A 19,614-nucleotide genomic window follows, 5' to 3' on the forward strand; every position below is an offset into this window, starting at 1 on the left:
TTGATCAGTAAGTCAGAGGCTGGCTCACCAGGTCTCTCACCAGGAGTTTGAGGAGATCAATTTCTTCCAGTTGTGTTCAGAGGACCAATATCTGCAGGGTGCACTAGATTGGTGCAGGGACATGTGGCATAAGGAGATGGTTAGCCTTTAAAGCAAAAGCAGGAGATTTTTCATCTATGCCGATGATACCGCCATCAAAATCACGTTCCAAAATCCTCCTCTTGCGTCATCCGTTGACGTGTGTGACCTGCTTGCTAAAACTGAATGAACTAATCTCCTCTACTGGCTTCTCTGCATCGTCTCCCACGTGCCAGTTTTGTTTGTCTTTGCACTGTCTCTCATCTTTGCACTGTTTTGTATTGTCTTGCTCAGTCCCTAGTATTGTACATAGCCCGTCATGTAGCTTCATGGTCCTCTCATCTCACGATGCACTGCACCCGCTATATATAGTTGAAATGACGATAACAACCTCTTTGACTTTATGACTGAGGTGCAGCTCAACAGCCAATAGTCAAAAAGTCATATGGCAATGGTCAGGCCGCATGTCGAGTCAGTAGTGACTTGGGCTTTGCAGCTTAGACAACCAGTGCCCGAAAAGAGAAAGTCATCAAACAACCAAGACAAGTGGGGACGCAGAACAGCCTGTTTTTCATCTCAACACTCAAATACACAAACATTCTCACTCTTCATAGCTTTATATCGAGCCCTAGCTCTTCAGGTTTCCCTTGTTGAATGTGGAACACAGACACAGACTACCGCCACCTGTTGGTTTAAAGAGTCATATATTTTTACACATGCAAACAGCATATGTACCAGCTGGCTATTGACTGTAGGCTTTTAGGTCTGTTCAAGCACAACCATAGACTGTATATAAATATGGACAAGGCATTCCCACTTCCTCGCATTGACTGAACTGATGCTATTTTGACTATGGGTAGTGCCATCTTGCAAGTTTGGAGCCAGAGTCTGTGTAGTATGGTCCAAGAGTGGAGCCACATTATTGATGACCCACCCAAACTTCCTCCAGACTCACCAGCATTTTTGTTTAATTAATTCTGGGCTCTGCTCTTTGTCCACCAGTTACAAAAAAAAAAATGTTGGATTATACACTGTACTTATTTATTTCTTCATTTTTTTGTCCAAGTCTCACGGCCCCACGGGACCTCTTCACAGACAACTTATAGTCATGATGTAGTGGCCATGAGGTAGCTTCAAACAACAAACTAAAACGAGGTTACTTATCAGAAAACTGACACTTGAGTATGCATCAGCATTATATTAACCATTTAAAATGACATCTTTGAAACAAAAATATATTTGACATCTACTTTGTCCCATTCACTAACATGAAGGGTTCAGGAGTTTGTGACCTATACTATAGCCAATCACTAGGGGGAGCTCTGCTTGCATTGGCTTCACTATAGTCCATAGTGAAGTCTCTAACGCTACAGCCCGTAAGCGACAGTTAGCATATTTCAACTGACTGTTTTGGCAAGAATCGACGAGGAAATCGCACATTTTAGAGAATGTACTGCGTTAGCTAGCGGTTAGCATTGATACGTCACAAGAATCCCCCAAATAATGATTAACTTAACATGATTTCAGTCACAATTTATTCTAACCCATTACGTTATCCAGGCTGAAACTGATGATTTTGATATTACGATGATAATTGTCTCACTCCAATCCTTTCTTTTAATCGCCAAAGTTGTCTATGTCTGGCAGTGGCTGGTATGTGACAAAACTTTAAGTTACTGATTTTGATTTTTCCATTTTGACTCCTCCAAAATACAGGAAGACAACAGTTTCATGGTTGAAAGTGACAGCGTTTGCCTCAAACTTCCCTCTGCTTTGCCTCCAGCTAATGCTGTGGCGTAGGCCATGAAGGCATCTATTGAGGAGCTGTTCCATCATCCACGTTTATACAGTGTGTGGTCCAAACGCGGACCATGTAGTTCTTTGATGTGTGTCTGCATCTTTACGGGACACCGATTAACCTGAATGGCAGTTGTACGGTCCCAGTCGGCTTTCTGCAAATTAATTGTTGCAAGAAACTGAAACTTCCCGTCACTACCCTCAGTCTGCCACATTTGAACGTTCCTCACAACAAAGACGGCCGTTTACCACCGTGTGCGACAATGCCTGGCGTCTATACCGCATTAATTCCTCAATAAATACAGCGGTGTAATAAAAGATGCTGGCTGCAATGCAGACAATGCTTCTATTATTTAACAAGGCAATGTGTGGGCTGACAGTAAAGGTATTGCGAAGCGCAATCAAACAAATGACAGCTCTATACGCCTGAACAGCGACATCAGAAAGAAACAAGTAACTAATTGCATATATCAATTACGTCTGTGTGTTGAAGAATGTGGTGGGTTGATTGATTCTACTAGCAGTTCAGCCTACGCTGGGTTGAATTTCTTTTAAAGAGTTGCTTTCACATCATCGCTTCCACCTCCTGAGTGCGTATTGGAAAAAATGTCAGAGTCAAGGCCCGAGCGGAGCTGGTTCGGCAGCAGCTAATCCGGCTCAGTTCAAGGCAAACACACGCAGTCTCTTACACTCTATTTGTTCTTTTTCCTTTTCTTCTCCGACTGTCTCTTTCAAAGTGACTCATCCTTCTATAGACACATTTTTTTTTTCTTACACACCTCTAGCAGCCACAGTTAACAGTGGAGGTGTCAGATTCCGCTTTATTTTCCTCACTGAAGTTATATCGCTTTCAAGTGTGAGAGTTGGCCTTGGTTCCCACCGCTGTGAAGGCAGGCGAACAAAAAATACGCACCAGGTGTGTGTGTGTGCGCGCGCGTTTCCCAAATATACACGCACATTGTCAGTTAATGAGGAAAACGAGAACAAATTTGACATGCTCGAGTAAGAAGGCAGTCTCACTCGTTTACAGTTCTTATTGTGTATTTCTTATTTAGTTAGTTTCGGGACGTGACGCGAGTTCAAAGTCCTTTTTATTTCAAGCAGTTTGCGGAGTTGGAGAGTTGTGCTCAGCGTCTGAACAGTCCCATCGCTAGCAGTCAAGACAAAGACGCAGACAGGCTTGCTCATTAGCACTTTTATCAAAGAGGGAAACTGATGACAGCGCTGATGGCTTTTGATAAGCAGCTATTTGAAGGAGTGCTTCTCATTCAACGGAAACAGAAAGGAACCAAGGACAAAAAAATGATTAAGGAATCCCAAAAAAGTGATAAACTCCTTGTCAAGGTCCAGTATTCGTCTTTGAAGTCGCACAATGAAATTGAGGCCCTGAGCTTTCTTGTAGTGATCGATACTGAAATATCGATACTTCCGATACCAGGTCTTTATGCTCTTAAATCAATTCTCAAATCAAAATATCGATACTTTCAATACTTCAATCATTCGAGGTAATGAAGGGAACACAGTGGAAAATAACTAGTGAGTTGTGGCAACACAACAAACCTTGTGAAACACTTCAGGTTAAACCACAACACAGAATAAAAAGCATTTATGAGGAGGAGGACAGAAGCTTTCATTTTATAGTAGTTCTTAATAGTTAAACAACAATTTATTTTAATGTTCTAATTTATTTCTTTTTTTCAGTGTTTGAAACTGCATTTTCACATATTTTGTATGATTGTGTCTCTGTCTGGTTTTTCTTTTGTTGTATTATCTTGGCTGTATAGTAAATAAGGCCACTACCTCAATATTCAATATATATTTAAAATAAAAAAAATAAATTCTGCTGATTTCTTGTATTCTTTATGAAGTTTTGATTTGAAATATTTTGTTTTAGGTTTACCAGGCACAATACTTACACAAAGTATCGGATTGGTATCGCCGATATCAGCCTGAATTTACCTCAGTATTGGATTGGAAAGGAAATCCGTGGTATCGAACATCACTGCTTTCTCCCACTGGCTCATTGTGCTTGTGGGTCGGTCCCTTTCTGACGACTGTAAAAAAAAAAGGGTCTGAGGTTATCAATTTGTGCAACCCTCCAAAACAGTCACAGCACTTTATGAAACTGTGCTATGATTTCTTCAAAAAGATATTTTCTTTGTTTGTGCAGCCAATCAAATGAAATAATGCCGCAAAGTTTTCCTTCAATGAAGAAGCATGCTGGATTCTTGAGACAGTGGGGCTTTGCAGGAAAGGTAACCAGCAACCAGGGATCACGTTGTTTTCCAGTTGCTTCTCTCCATGAACTTGTCTCGGTGCATATTTCCAGTTTCATTTCATAAAGCTTCCGTATCCTGCACGGCTTGCACCGTACAGGAACTCTTTTTTTTTTTTTTTAACAATCAAAATAAGACAAAATAAGCACCTTTCACATCTATTTCGCTACTTTACCATAAATCACGAGTTTCTGGTGGTGAATTCAGCCGAACCCATGTTCCGGCTATTGCGTGAATACCAACAACATCGAGCACGGACAGAAAAAAACAATTAGAACACGCCGCCTCCCCTTTCTGCATCCCCTGTGCAAACTACACAATGTCATAATCCAGTCCCACGTTCTTTCCTAACAGCAGTGACTAATGGAGATAAATGTTTCAGCTACTTAACTGCGTGATGCTACGGTTCACATATTTGAGCCTGAACGTCTCACATTCCGTAAGCTGGAAGTGAGAACGAGCTCGGAGGCAAACTGGCCACCTGGGCTACTCAAAATTTTGCACCAAAGCTGGCAGAAACTCCGGCAACATGCTCCAAATGCGAGATGCTGTAAAGAAAGCTCTCGGCCATTTTATTTTATGTTTTTTTTTTTTTTTTAGAAGATGAATAAAAAAAAAGTAATGGAATGAAATCCAACTAAGATGAATCCCCTCAGACCTCTCTGGACTCCGGACAAGTGGTTTCCTCCAGTAAGCTCTGCTCCCTGACCGAATTGCATATAAGGCAAAAGATGTGTGTGTGCGTGTGTGTGTGTGTGTGTGTGTGTGTGTGTTTCCACATCAGTTACCTACAACATCAATCTGCCACTTTCTTTTTTTTCCCCTCTCTCTTCTGTTATTAAATGTGCTGAGGTACACGAGGAGATAAATGAAGTGTGACAGTGCTCAATAAATGTTTACTGCACAGCAGGTCACATTGAGCAGCGAACGGTCCGATACCAGCGCCTCTGTCACAGAACAGAGAACAATGGCTGACCTCACGTAACCTGGACCTAATGCATTACTACTGGCGGCTGTGTTGGACACTCACTTGCGTATTTCTCTGTCTGATCCTCTCCTCCGCCGCACTATGAAATTGGCTGGCGAGTCGAGGGGCTTTGAGAAAGCTACTATGCTTTGAGTGTGTGTGTGTGTGTGTCTTCTGAGCTGCTTATTGGGTATTAAGGAAAGTAGTACATGAGTGAATCCGTCTCTTTGTCCGGCGTCGACCGGTCCCCCCCGCGCTTAAAGCCGCCACCCCCAGACGACCTTCAGCATATCTCCGTGCGTCAACAGCTTCTCTGGTTCGGTGACAGAGTCTCGCATGAATCCACAAGCGCCGCACCTCTGGGAATAGCACAAAGGGAGGTAGAGAGAGGGAAAGGGCAACGGGGGAGAGGATAAAAAGCAACAAAGGGAGGCAGTGGTGAGAGCGGGCAGGTAAAGAAAATGTATGGAAGGGGTGGAAAGAGAGTTCACTGCAGTGTAATATGCTGGAACTGTTTGGCAGCGTGGAAATTTGCACTGTAAAGATACAGCAATAGACTGCAGGGAATTAGCTTAGCTTAGCTTAGCATAAGGGCAAAGTAAACTAAATGCCGTTCATTCACGGTCTTGGGCAAAAAAGACGAACCACTTTGCACTCATTAAAAAAGTTGTATTTTGATCACATGCTTTTATTTAGCTGCCGTGTAAATACTGAGATAAATACTGTCCAGTTAACCTCTGAAAACTCGCTACATTAGCCCTCACACATTATAACCGCGAGGCGAAGAGAAACGGCTGACGTTATGCAGATGGCCACCAAGGTCAAAAGTGTTTTTCCTCTGCAGATCTGCCGCCCTTTTAAAACTCGCTCTGTATGAAAGCGATAGCGAGGCGAGATGATAAAATGATTGAGTCATAACTATTCCGCTCATGGCCTCAAGCCGGCTGTTCTGCACGTCTCCATTTGGACGACCGTCCAGCGGACGGCGCTCCGCAGCTCTTCATTGATTCTCTGATGGAAGACAGTGTGGTCCACGAGGCGAGCTATCACGCCGCTAATGAAATAGGTTCAGATGAGCGATGACAGCCTCGTCAAGGAAATGGGCGCGTGCCAGACTTTTACACCCCCAGTCTCTACCGGCAATCAGGAGACACGGATGTCTGCGCTTCTGTGGATGCATACGAACGGGATTGTTCAAGTTAGCTGAAATACCTCTGTAAATGAACCGTAATGAAGGTCACTTCATGGCAGTGGACGCGGTTCATGTGCGTCAGTCTTGCACAGGCACAACCCGCGTCAGTGTTGGAAGGTGGTACGGCCGCGCATCGCCTTTCTTGGAAATCGGGAACATAGGCCTCTGGTTTGTTTGCGGTTCTTTAATCCAGTCACAGTCGAGCAGGTTTCAGTGATGGCGCCCTTGTAGGGAGGGCATGTTTCGGGTGGAACATTTGGGAAGATGAGCACTGTTATCAAACTGATTAATACCCCGCGAAAGAAATGCAATAAGAAAAAAAAAAATACAATAAGAGACGTACAGTTCATCTGTCTGTCACGACTTAATTTGATCATCTTTGACCTAGAGGTAAAGCCTGTCCAGAAAAGCCGGGCAGATTAAAAACAAAGACGATTTGCTATCCGTACATTGTTCTTACAGAAATAAATAAAAAAGATATTACAGAAGCAGTGCAGTGGAACAAATCACTCTGACTGATGCAGGGATGTAGTAAAACAGATCATGGATGAAAGTCTGCAGAAAGTAAATGCCCTTTGGGACGCTTTATCCCCACTCAGTATATCCTGTGAACTGACCAAATGACTGCGTGGGCCACAATTACCATCATCTTTCTTCATCTTTGTGCACCAAACTCTCAGTAAATATACTGTTTCAATATGTTCCTATGCATGTTAACCTCCTGAGACCTGAACTTTTATTTGCATTTTTTATTTCCATTTCTCTTTATTTGGGATTAGTAGGACCTAAGAAGTATAAAAGCTAAGTATCATCTTTGAACAGGAAGTAATTTTTAGAAAATATTATGTCCTCATGATTGAACACAGAGATTATTTCAGTCATTATAAAAAGTCACCAATATGTAACAAAATATAAAACTGCTAATTTCCAAAAGCAGAATTGCAAATAATGAAGTCCCAACGTCCTCAATCGAGTACTTGCTAATTAGCGAAGTTATAGCTTGTTACTATTAATAGAATTTGTTACATTTGCGTGTCATATTAAACTGGGAAAATTAATAAGCATAAATAAACAGGGTTCAACTGTAAAATCTGCTATAATATCTATAGTATCTGCTATAATATCGAGTTAAGAGGATAAACGTTTAGATGAAGCAGAATAAGAAGCGGCCACAAACCTAAAACTTAAAGTCCCCATATGAGGACGCAGGGTTTCAGGAGGTTTTGCATATTCCGCTGTTGTTGTGACATGCTAACTATAAATCAAGTGATTTACAGTCTGTCTGAGTGGTAGTAGCAGTAGCAGTGTTTCTTTGAAATCGTCCTTGTGTGCTCCTCTGCTCTGGGCTTGCCGTGGCAGCGCATGAGTGTTTCGTTGACGCATGAGCTTAATTTGTCTTAATTGGCCGCACTTATGAAGGTGTGCATAAAAGGCATGCACGGAGAGGTCCACAGATACCCACTTATGAGCTGCTCACACGCTCACCACGCTCTTCTCCCGCTGCTGAGACTGAACCGTTTCTTTTACACACATTTATTCACGTATTTCCTGCCGAAACATGCGCCATCCCTGCATTTAAAATGTATGATAATCGTTGTGCGATCGGTTTGATCGACCAGTCAGTAGCGGTTCAAACAGTGTTGTTCAACAAGATGTGAAAAAGGGAAAATGTGAAACGGTGTGCTGAATGAGTGAAGGGCTGAACTAAGATATGCTGGATTCATGTTAATGCACAATAAAAAAAAAAAAGAAATTTATGGGGGAAAATTTAAAAAATACCTATAAAAAAATGTCTAATCAACCAACGATTTTGTGACCTCCCTGCAGTACCTCTGCAGACCACCTAGGGGTCGCGGACCCCCGTTGAAGACCTACGTTGTATACTTTTCTTTCTAACCTAAAAATCCAACAGCCTGATCATTGATTGTTTGGATGAGTAAAAACTGTGGCTGAATCAAAAATCGTTGGTTTTAGCTTAGCATTCGTATCCATCGTCTATTATTATTACACTATAACTTGTGTATTTTCCCTGCAAGTCGATAGATGGCTTAACACAGTTCTCTGCCTTCAGTTAATGAGGTCCCACCAGAGTCAGCGTGATCAACATTAAGACATAAAACAGCTGCATTACAATTCTCTCCGAGGAGGCATATAAACTATCTTCACTTCTTTCTTCCACTCTCCGCTTTGGCTCAGTCTGTTTTCCTTGTGTGTCTTTTTTTTTTTGGTTAGTTCTTAATGAGTAAGCCTTGTTTAGCTCCTCTCGTCACTGTAACGTTCTGTCTTTGTCATGGGATCCATTTGATGATGTTAGGCACAATGAGATTCTGCTGCATCTGGGTCAATTTTCTGTCCGAAGATTAATTTTACATGAACCTATTTTTAGAGCTTACCAACACACGCACGCACACACACCTATTCATCATGCAACCAATCTTAACCCCCCCACATCAAGGACATACATCCACATCCAAAGAGGATGTCCTTATTTTGCTGCTTTACCATGCAGGCAAGGAAAAGAGGCAAAAGGCATCATGGTTACAATCCTCCAGGAGCAGAATAATCTGCTGAGAAGGGGGGAAGCGGGCGATTTGGATGTGTAGATAATTAAATCCTGGCCTGTGAGAGGACTAATGATGAGATTTTCTCAAAGCTGCCCGACCTTATCGTTTTCATCCGAGCCATGAAAACAGCACTGACTGCGAATCATGCTGACACTTTTATTCATCACTCAGCAGTTCACTCCCCGTGAGGAACTCATCGGAGACCGGGGAGAAGTCCTGCTACAACCCGGTATGAACCCGACTCTCTGTACCGGAGCCAAGGATGAAGGCGGCCCAGCCAGAACCGCAACGCTCAAATCAGACTCCAGGTCTAATTATGCGAGGCTTGTAGTGACAGAATCATTAGGGTTATGAAGGGGTTGTGGGAGGAATGCTGTAGAACTGGTTCACATCATCTGCACGCAGTATGCAATCAGGGTCAGGAATCTGCATCCTGGATAAACGCAGTCTCTTCTCTTTGTCAAAGGCTTGATATGTTGCACATATTTTTGCTCCATCTGCTCAAGATTTACATCACCCGAGAGGAACTGCCATTTTTTCTCTTTCTGGCTTTGACTAAAAAGACTCTGTTTCATTCAAGGTTTTCCAGCTATTGCAAAGCAGCTTATATATTTTTAAATGAATGTTGTGCGGGTTACGCAACTTAAAGCTAGGGGGAAAAAAAGGACAGTCTTCTTTGAAATCAGCCTTATTAAAAGATTGAATCAAACACGGTGCCTCCGCTACACGCTAGCATTTCTCTTAGAAGATGATCTAAAGCCCCTCAGATAGACCGGTCTAAATATGTTGTCTTTTTGCGGTTCAGTAGAGGGATTAGGTTTCTTTTCCCTTTGTTTCTGCCACAGGGAATGCCCTGCTGCTATTTCCTCACAGCTTTTAGCCTGCGCTCAGTTGAGCAACGTGATAGTGTGGGTTATTTTTATTCGGTTCCTTGGCGCTATCGATCTCAGCTTTGCAAGGGTAGAGGCATGGCAATGTGGTAATCTTGGGCTTGCCGATCAATACAGTAGAATTACAGGGGTCTTGGGTAAATTGTTGGTGGGGACGTCTTCTGCTTCTAAATCTGTTGCACAGGTATTACATTTATTTGTTTGTTTGTGTGTGTGTGTGTGTGTTAGGTGAGGACAGTGCTAAATTGCCGGATTTAGATACAAGCTAATTTCCTCAGACATTGGGAAACAAACAAAAGATAAACATACAGACACAGCAGCACATACAACATTATGTAAAAGCAACAGATAACATTTCAGTACAATGAATAAAAGAGGGCTACTACTTCAAAAAATCGGACTTCACACACAATTGATTAATTTTAACCATGGTTTTTAAAAGCAGTGAACTTTCCTGAATAGTAGTTGGAAAACTATTCCAACTCAGACAATCTCACACAGCGTTTTGACCAGCGGTAGTTCATCTGAATTAACGGTCCCGTCTGGAGGCTGATCTAGCATAACGTTAACAATCTTCTTTGCTCAGTGTGTGCTCATAGGCGGTTATACTTCTGTGTTAAGTTCACGCAGAGCCTTCACAGACCCTAGTGCTGTAACTCAGTTCATTTACCTGCACATGAAAAAAATTAATTACTGACCTAATCCGACTTTAACTGGAAAGCTTAACTGCATGTAAACACGTTACTCCTTATCAGATTTAGACACCCAGATAATGTTTATCACTCTTTATCGGACTTTAACTAGACAACGCGTGTGCACATGCTCCACAACTGCTGCACTGGTGTATGACTCTGGAACAAAAGCATCCAAGAAAGCCGGTCAGAGAAGAAGAAGGTAAACAGACCCGGTAGAAGGGACAGCGCCATCTTATCTGCACCATACATAGTGCACACATTGCGTATGAGATTAAAAAGCTGAACTATTCTCCATCTTGTTGTTGTTTGAAATGCCGGTCTGACACATGAACGCCTCTTGTTTATTAGAAGACGTAATAGGTCAACCAGAAAGGGGGCCGTATTAACCCACAGAAAAGACACATATCGCCACCTAGTGTGAAGAAGGAGGACATGTTCCCGTCAGTTATTTGATTTTCTCAGTAAACTGGGACAAGGACTGCATTCAGAAAGTCGAATTTAGACTTTAGAAGTAATTTTGATTAAGCTGTGTGTACACCTCCTCACAAGAGCACAAGAGCTGTGATTGGTTCTGCTTTAGTATTTCCAGATGCTTCTCCATCTCCACAAATTTTGATTTGATTGCTGTGGCTCAATAAAGAACCAGCAAGGTTAACTGATGCGGTTTGGAGATACAGACATTTGTATGACATTTCATTAAAATGCTGAAATTTCTTGGAAAGTTTCAGTCACCCTCTAAATTGACCCTAGGTGTGAGTGTGAATGCTTGTTTGTCTATGTGTTGGCCCTGCGATAGGATGGCGACCTGTCCAGGGTGTACCGCGCCTCCCGCCCGATGCCAGCTGGGATAGGCTCCAGCACCCCCCGCGACCCTAGTGAGGATTATGCAGTAATGGAAGATGAGATGAGTTTCAGTCACCACTGTTGAAAGTGACTTCACTTCACTTAAAAAGCATATCTCACAATATGCACACTTTGACCTACTGGTGGTGCATCCTTAGTCATCCTTATTAGTGCCAGATTTCTTAATCCATCTCCGAAGGTTTTTTTACGAACCACAATATCAACTTCATCAGCGAGGAAAAAATTTGAACTTTGAAAAGAAAATGCTTGCAACGGCCTTATGACAACGACGAGCGCCATACATGTGAGAGAGACTCCTTCTCAAGAAACTCCCTTAACCTTTTCTAATGCAGTATATTAAAAAATATATATACCTAGCTAGTGTGGCATTTGAGCAAAGGTCAGAGCGTCATTAGAGCCATTAAGATCCTATGGAGACCGCGTCCAGTATGTCCATACAGAAAATCCATCTCTAGATCAACGCCACTAATATTTCTAAAACAAATAAAAATAAAAAAATATTGTCAAACTTTTTAGTTGTTTAAAGGCCAAATCCTTGAAGAGTTTTGTTGGTAAATCAAACTGCATGAGACAAAACGATCAATAACCGAGCAATGGAGACTTTAACTGAGAAATATAAAGGTCATTAACCCCAAACCTGCAACAGCTGTGAATCTGAAAAATGAATGAGTGCATCTCTAATATGCAGAAGACATCCTTGGTATCACAGTCCAGTTATTACGCTGTCCATCTGTCAGGCTCAAATGTTGAATAGAACTTCACCTTGTCGGCGACCTGTGAAATAATACTCAGGATGAAGCCAATAGGATATAAAGCTCTCTCCAAAACAACATTATTCATTATTTGCTGATTGTATTGTTCCTGATTCATCAGTCATGAAAAAAATTTGCAAAAACAAAACCCAGATAGCTGCGCTCCAGTGGAGCCTCCGCACGAACGAAAATCCTTTTTATGCCCATGTGGAAAATTGCTCTTCTCTTGAGACAGAAGGTCAGTTTGCAAAATGGCACGGTGGAAATGATGATCACATCGGCGAATCCCCGCTCCTTTCTGCACGACGGCAATTTGTTTCATTTATTTGTGCTCCGCACTCTGCTGTGAGCAACGAGTTCTCCGCCGACTGAAACAAGCACTTACTCTGTTGGACCCGGTGACGACCGGCCTCTTAGACATGACAGAGGAAGTCGGTTCCTACTGTTGGTCCTATTGATGGCCTACTGATGGCCCTAATTCCTCTCAAATAAAATAATCACCTTTTATTTGACACCAATTAAATTAAAAGGCACGATGTCTAGTTCCCTCACGGATTCAGGGGGTGTCTATTAATACGATGATTTATAGGTGTGGTGAGACCACTCTAGTGACTGTACCAGTATAAATGAAATGACATTTACGAGTCGTCAAGCAACTATTTTAAGAGAGCAGCGACTGGAAGTAATGTAGGACGATTGATTGTTGTCATTACTGATTAATTTGTGGATTTATTCTTATTTTTTTGGATCGTGGGGGCCGCAAAAAGTCAATGATGGCGAATCTTGCAATGTGGGAACCGGAGAATAGTCTGCACACAACCTCACAACAGTTTAAGCTGTTTAATAGAAAAAAAGAGAGAAGAGTACACATAGGTAATGCATTACCCCTCCAGGGATGGACATAAGATAACAAAGAAGTAATAGAAACCGAGCTGAGAAAACCAACAAGGACATTTTTTTCCTTTTTAAAAAAGCTGAAATTAAATTAAGGCCATTAAGTAACAACTAATACCAAATCCCAGAGCAACATTATGAGTGAAATAAGAAATGAAACTGTGGGAGGGGAAGAATGGTGGAAGAAAAATTACCGAGCTCAGCACAGAGAACACAGACAGCGAGAACACTAAATGGCCCACTTGGCGCTGGTTGTCTCTTCTCCAGCCTCTGTAGCATCCTCTCCTGAAGACCAGCTGGAGACAGGTGCATTCAATCACCCGCTGCAGCATGGGGGGCGGGGAGGGAAGCGGTACCTGGTCGCACATAAAGAAAGAAAACAAGACACATACAAAAAAACGCATCGCAGCGTGTGACTTGTAACTTGTCGCTTCTTGTGTTCTTGTCATCGCTCGCTGCCCGAGTGCTGTTCCAGTTCCAGAGGATGCATCTGACCAAATACAGTCCAAAACGCCTGGATGTATTCTTGCCGCGCCCGTTTTTCCGAGGACACATCTGGAGGTAACTTGTATGGACTTGGGGCAGCCAGGTATCCCAGAACGCATTCGGCAGGTGTAATGCATTACACTGCTCTTTCACTTACAGAATTACTCTATTGTGTCTTCTGCTCTGTATTTCAGAGCCTGGACTAGTCTAAGTGCCCTTTAATCATAACATTTAACAGGTCTTGCTTGGTGGATTTCTTAAATGTTTGACTACTTCTGACCAGCTTTGCGTATGAAATGAGTTTGCACACCCATTCTCATTATTTTGCAAGCCCCAAAGGCCATTGTGACCACCCAGAGCCACTGAACATGCAAATGCTGCAAAATGGCTTTTGATAAACTGTGTGTCCAACCATCAATTAAACTGGTGGTTTCATTTTAATGTGTTGCTTCAGGATTTCTAGCAGCATATCAAATTGGAACATTGGCATGCAGATATACACTTCAACCCAGAACTTTGTTTTTCATTACATATTTAGTTTTGGTACTTTGTTCCGGCGAACATTTGGAAATGCAACAATAAAGTATTCTGGACTCAGTACTAATGCATTGCTGTTTACTGTTTTTATTATATGTTATTAAAATGACATATAATATAAACTGAGACTAAGACCCATTGTCTGTATGTATAGTATGCAAACCCATCGTGACGCCACCCATTAGATTCTGAACCTTGAAAATGAAGCCCGAAGTGGGCGGAGTCCGTGGTCGCCATGTTGGATGAGCTTTACTCCGCCCACACTGGAATACTCTAAATATGGACATGGGGGGCCGTGTTGGGGCGGAGCTAAAGCAGACTGGACGTTGAGATCCGCCCACCCAACTATACCTGTTAGCTTAACTCACATAATTATGCAGGATTTCAACTCTTAATAAAAATTTAAAAAAATAAATAAATAATAATAAGTTACAAGTCCGTATAGTTGTCATGAATAGTGAAACTTTCACATGTGAAGTGAAGTGAAGCCAAAGCAAGTAGAGCTCACCCTGGTGTCTGGCTGCACTATAGATCCACCCCTTTTTCTGCAAGAATGGTTTCTGTTATTTTAGCATACTTCAGTGCTTTCTGATTTGGGTTCTTAGTTCTGTTTTAGTAAGTTATTTGACGCTATCGAAACAGGATGTGAGATCATGATGACTACAAGTTGCCATGCCAACCACTCCATGAAGCAGTCCCATAGGATTGAGAGAGTAGGAATAAATAAATATAATCCCACATTTCATTGTAACTGGTGGAGGTAGTTCAGAGCGTTATATTAAATAAACAAAAATGCAAGTGAGTCAGGTGGAAGTGTGGTCGGGTCATCGATATTTCATCTCCACGTGGCTCCCCGGGAAAATAGCATCAGTTTGGTCAATGTAAGGAAGTAGGCACGTGTCCTCCATATTTATATACAGTCTATGGGTAAGAGACAAGAATCTTTTCATCTAACTAACAAACCTGACACAGTATAAATTCATCCATTAGACTTCATAAAGCTTGATTTGCCATTCCCCCCCCTTATGTAAATTAAATCACTCGGATTTGTTTTCAAAAACAACAGCTGTGTTGTGTTGAACAAATTGGGTTTAAACTTTTCAATAAGGGAAATTAAGTATTGAGGACAACAGCGAAGAACGTGTCCAACCTGGAGACTAAAAGCCCACGCTGTAGCGTCGCATTAGTTGTATGTAGCATGAAGCATATTAGTTTAATTTCATAGGCGAACACTAGAAACAGTGTTTTATCTGATTAAAAATAATTCCTTAAACATTGCCAAGTTCGTATAAATAGCAGGATTAAGAGAAAAGGCTGATTTCCTGAAGTGCCAGCTAAATTGATGTGTTAACTCGAGGCAGAGGAAGGCTTGTGATTTCATAACGCGGATCCTTTTCAGAAATAACCTTCACAGAGGGTGAGGCTACACTATTACACTAATTACCGCCAGGATATTCATTATGTCTTGTTGCAGGGAGGGGGGTTGTGGGAGATAAACAGAGGTACTGAGGTGGTTGCGGCGTGGGTAATGAGAACCCTTCGCAACTCAATATCTGTAGCGGCATCATGAAGGAAAACAAATCAGAAGGACTGATAAATGTCTAATGTGCTCTGGTCATTTGTCGCAGCTGAGGTGTGCTCTGTGTAGCAAAGGGTCTAGCTGGGACATCCATCAATGACTCCATTAGCATGGAGAGGTGGTCGTCACCATACAAGTGTGATACTGCATATTATTACAGTAAATTTATTTTTACGAGGCCTTGGCTCAGATTCCATTCTTATATATATTTCTCCTTAATATGTCTTATTAAAATGAAATGAGAATTCGTTTTGGAGATAATGGAGAAGGTGTGTGTATGTGCTATGTGGGATAAGGACGAATCAGTTAAAACGAGTAAGAGGCATGTCGTTTGGGACGGATGATAAAGCTGTGAGGAAGTTAAGAAGGGTAAATGGGTGCGGAGGGAAGAGGGTGTGAAGGGGAAAGACAGAAGAGGGAAAGATTAGAGACGGGGTGGCCGCTTGATTTGTTCCAGCTGAACCTGATTGATCCGTTCACCAGCCAGATGTCTCTGCGCAGTCAGGCGTGTTTAACCCCCGTGCAGTGTTGTTGTCACTGTCTCCACGAGCTCTTAAGGGCTAGAAAGTGCCAGACAGCGCGTTAATGTGCGTCTCTAAGCCCGTGCGCGCGCCGTTTGCACCGATCAGGCGTAACATTGTGACCATTTTGCTGCTGAAACAGTTGTGACTAATCAGATTCAAAGAGTTTATTGTCACGTGCACAGTGTAGAAACTGAATGAAATTCTTCTTTTGCCATCCACCCACATGACTACCAACACAAAAAACATCTTAGAAATAGATTATAAAACGATACATATAATACAAAATAGAAAAAAAGACTGCAGAAAGTACTGAAATTGGGTTAAGAAATGTCCAAAGTATTATTAAAAACTGGAAGGATAGTGGGGAACTGTGGACCCCTTCATGGCCTACGTCACAGTGACGTCACGGCGTTAGCTTGAGGCAAAACAGAGGGAAGCTTGAGGCCAACACTGTCACTGTCAACCCTGAAAATATCATCTCCCTATCGTCTCTGGGGGCCAAAACCGAAGCAAAAACACTAACTTGAAACTTTATCACATATTACCCACTGCCAGTCATAGACGACTTTGTTGAACGCGATTAAAAGACAGGATTGGAATGAGACAATCATCAACAACTCTGTTTGCATACTGCACATTTGATATCAGGTAAGATTACTATCTTTTACATCATCAGCCTGGATAATGTTATGGCTAAGACTAAACTGTGACTGAAATAACGTTAAGTTAATCATTATTTAGAGGATTCTCGTTATATGCTAATTCTAATGCTAACCGCGAGCTAACATGGGTGTCCAAGCACCCAGTTGCATTTGCTACTTTAGGCTCCACAGTTGTTCCACTTACTTCTTGTGTTATCTTTGTTGTAGAGGCTTCATTTGGTAAAGACGGACCAGACTTTGTCCCCTCTTGTGTCCTCTTTTGGTGAAATCATCCTTCCAGTGAGTGAGAGTGTAGGGGTAGGTGAATGTAGTCCCATCAGTCTGAGTCACAACTTTTTAAAATAACGGTCTTGGAGAGTGAGTGTATTAGTATATTTTCTAAAATATGAATTTTCCTCGAAGAGTAATTGCCAAAACACTGAGCTGAAATACGCTAATCACCGTTTACAAGCTACAGCGTTAGCTAAACTAAGCCAGATAAGCTCCGCCCCCCACAAAACGTCACACTGTTTACAAGCTGTGAATGGGTCTTCGAGGAGGAGATGTGGTTGGGGAGAGATCAATTACACATTTGGTTAAATTCACCCAATGAAAAAACAGTGGGACCCACTGCAGTCCTGGTAAATTTCAGTCTTCGCCAAAAGTTCCGAGCCAGCCAGGAGTCGAACCTGGAATCTTCTGATCCGTAGTCAGACGCGTTATCCATTGCGCCACTGGCCCATTTGATAAATTGGGGGGCGGGGCCTCGACCAAAAATCCTCAGCCTACGTAACTGTAGCTGATTTGCTTGTGGACAGGTTTGTGTCAGATGCTAGTGGACTTCACCCTTATTCTATTTAAAAGAATAAAGAAAAAAAATATGGCATTGAGATTAGTGTACTGCTTTTTATCTTCAGGTGGCATTGCTTTTTTCTCCTGTTATATCCTTTATCTCTTCCTCACCAAAAACACCTACAAAGTCTTTTCCTACTATCAAAAACTTCTCTTCCTCTTCCTATGTTGCTGATTATTTTCCTTATTTTTTCCCCTGTAGTAAATTTCTGCAATCGGTGTAAATTGGTCCAAACCCTCCAAAAATGTTCATGCTGGAAACGTAACATGACTGATGTGGACCGACACCTCCTGTTTGTCTTGTTTTGTCTTTACTGTTGCCCCGAGAGAAGTTTCACACTTGTAATTTTGATTTTTGATTGTAATTGGTACCCACTCCCAAAACGGCTTGAGCATTGGTCGATTCCTGAGAACCGAATCGATCGTTAAAGACCAATCCTGTGGTCAGTTATCATCCACGGAGATTCTGTCCTGATCACAGGACACAGTGTACTTTTATAACTTCCACATTGCTGTGGTTAGGTATATTTGCATTGTGCATTCCAGTGCCACGCAAGGATATTTTTCTCTCGATCCCTCCGGGGAAGCAGACAAGTATTTATAATTACACTGGAAATTGCATCACATCCCAGATGCTGTACATCATCCATGAACATGAACCGCGCCATAGACAGATACATAGATCCTCCAAATGCTGTTTACCATTAAAGCTTTCTGCAGCAGCGTAAAACGCACTTTGCCTTTCATGTATTGCGGTTGAACTCGTAGTCGTCCCACTTGGTAGTAAGTGTCTGGATTGTGGCTTTCTCGCCGGCTACTGTAAACACATTACTAGAGATTTTTCCCTCCCCCCTCCTCCGACCCAGCTCTGCAAAGATTGTTGTTTTTTTGCCGTCTTGGAGGAGCAAACAGAGATGACGGAAAACAATCTGTCAGTCTGTCAAAATATTCTATGGATGCGGCATCATTTTCTTCAAATGAAATATATGCTGCACGTTTTCAGACTTATAACGGGACAGGTCATATAAATGAAAAGCAGTTTGTTTTTTTTTCCCCCTCCACCGTGCTCATATCAAGGTTTCGCCATATTGTATATTACCGGCAGTTTTTCGCGTTTGCAGTGGCTCTCTGCAGGACGGAAAACATTCAATTCCAATAAGTAATTAAAGCCAACTCATTCATCAGCTGCATAAACAAGCAGGTATTTCAGATCTGAGATTTGTCATAATTACATTGAAGTATTGTGGGTGTAACTGCGGAAGGCCGTCAGCTCTCAGCTCTCAGCTATCAGCACTCACATTAGGTTTATAAAGAACCAGCGTATTTGCTGGGGGCATTGGCGGAGGAGGTATGGATTTGATGTATATATATAGTGAGCGATTTCCTGAAATGCTACTATACTATGTCAAGAGAACATGCCTTTTGGGGAGTAACAAAAAAAAAGAAAAAAAAAAGGCAGATGCACATTCTGTACTTCTCTGGAAATGAGAATATTCAGTCATTCAGAACTGAAGTGTCACACTTTTGATTCCCCTCTTGCCTGCAACACATTTCTCTGCGACAAAATACATAGGATTTACAGCCTATTGAGGTTTATGTTACAAACAGGTTGGCGGATCAGCTTATTTTTTTTATTTATTTATTTATTTTTAACCAGTAGGAATAAAGCAAGCGGCAATCACTCATCTACCGAATCCAGGATTTACGTTGATCGCATTCCTTTGCTTATATCATGTAACAGCACCTCCTGACATTAAAATCTTCTGTAGATTTATGGATAACAGCCCCTCTTAACCCCGTGACCCCCCGCCAACGTGCAATCCCTCCGGCGGGGAGAGGAGGGTGCACAGTCTGATCCAGACCTGGGAGGGGACGAAAGGGGGTGGCTGAAGAGATACAGCTGGATCAGCGCGTAGCCCGCGGCTCTCTCTGCATCGATTAGAGAGCAGCTATAATAACCTTTCGAAAGCTTACTCCTGGCATGGGAAAAAAAAAACAACAACAAAAAAAAAAAAACACCTGCCTG

General features: G+C 42.1%; 1 non-coding gene across 1 annotated transcript; it reads right to left on the minus strand.

The window, feature by feature from the left end:
• Nucleotides 1-17,404: 17,404 nt before the first annotated feature.
• trnar-acg lies at nucleotides 17,405-17,477 on the minus strand. The gene has a single exon. It is a non-coding gene; the product is annotated as a tRNA-Arg (tRNA).
• Nucleotides 17,478-19,614: the final 2,137 nt, after the last annotated feature.

The sequence above is a fragment of the Mugil cephalus genome, chromosome 19 (genome assembly GCF_022458985.1).
Source record: "Mugil cephalus isolate CIBA_MC_2020 chromosome 19, CIBA_Mcephalus_1.1, whole genome shotgun sequence".
NCBI classification, from domain to species: Eukaryota; Metazoa; Chordata; class Actinopteri; order Mugiliformes; family Mugilidae; genus Mugil; species Mugil cephalus.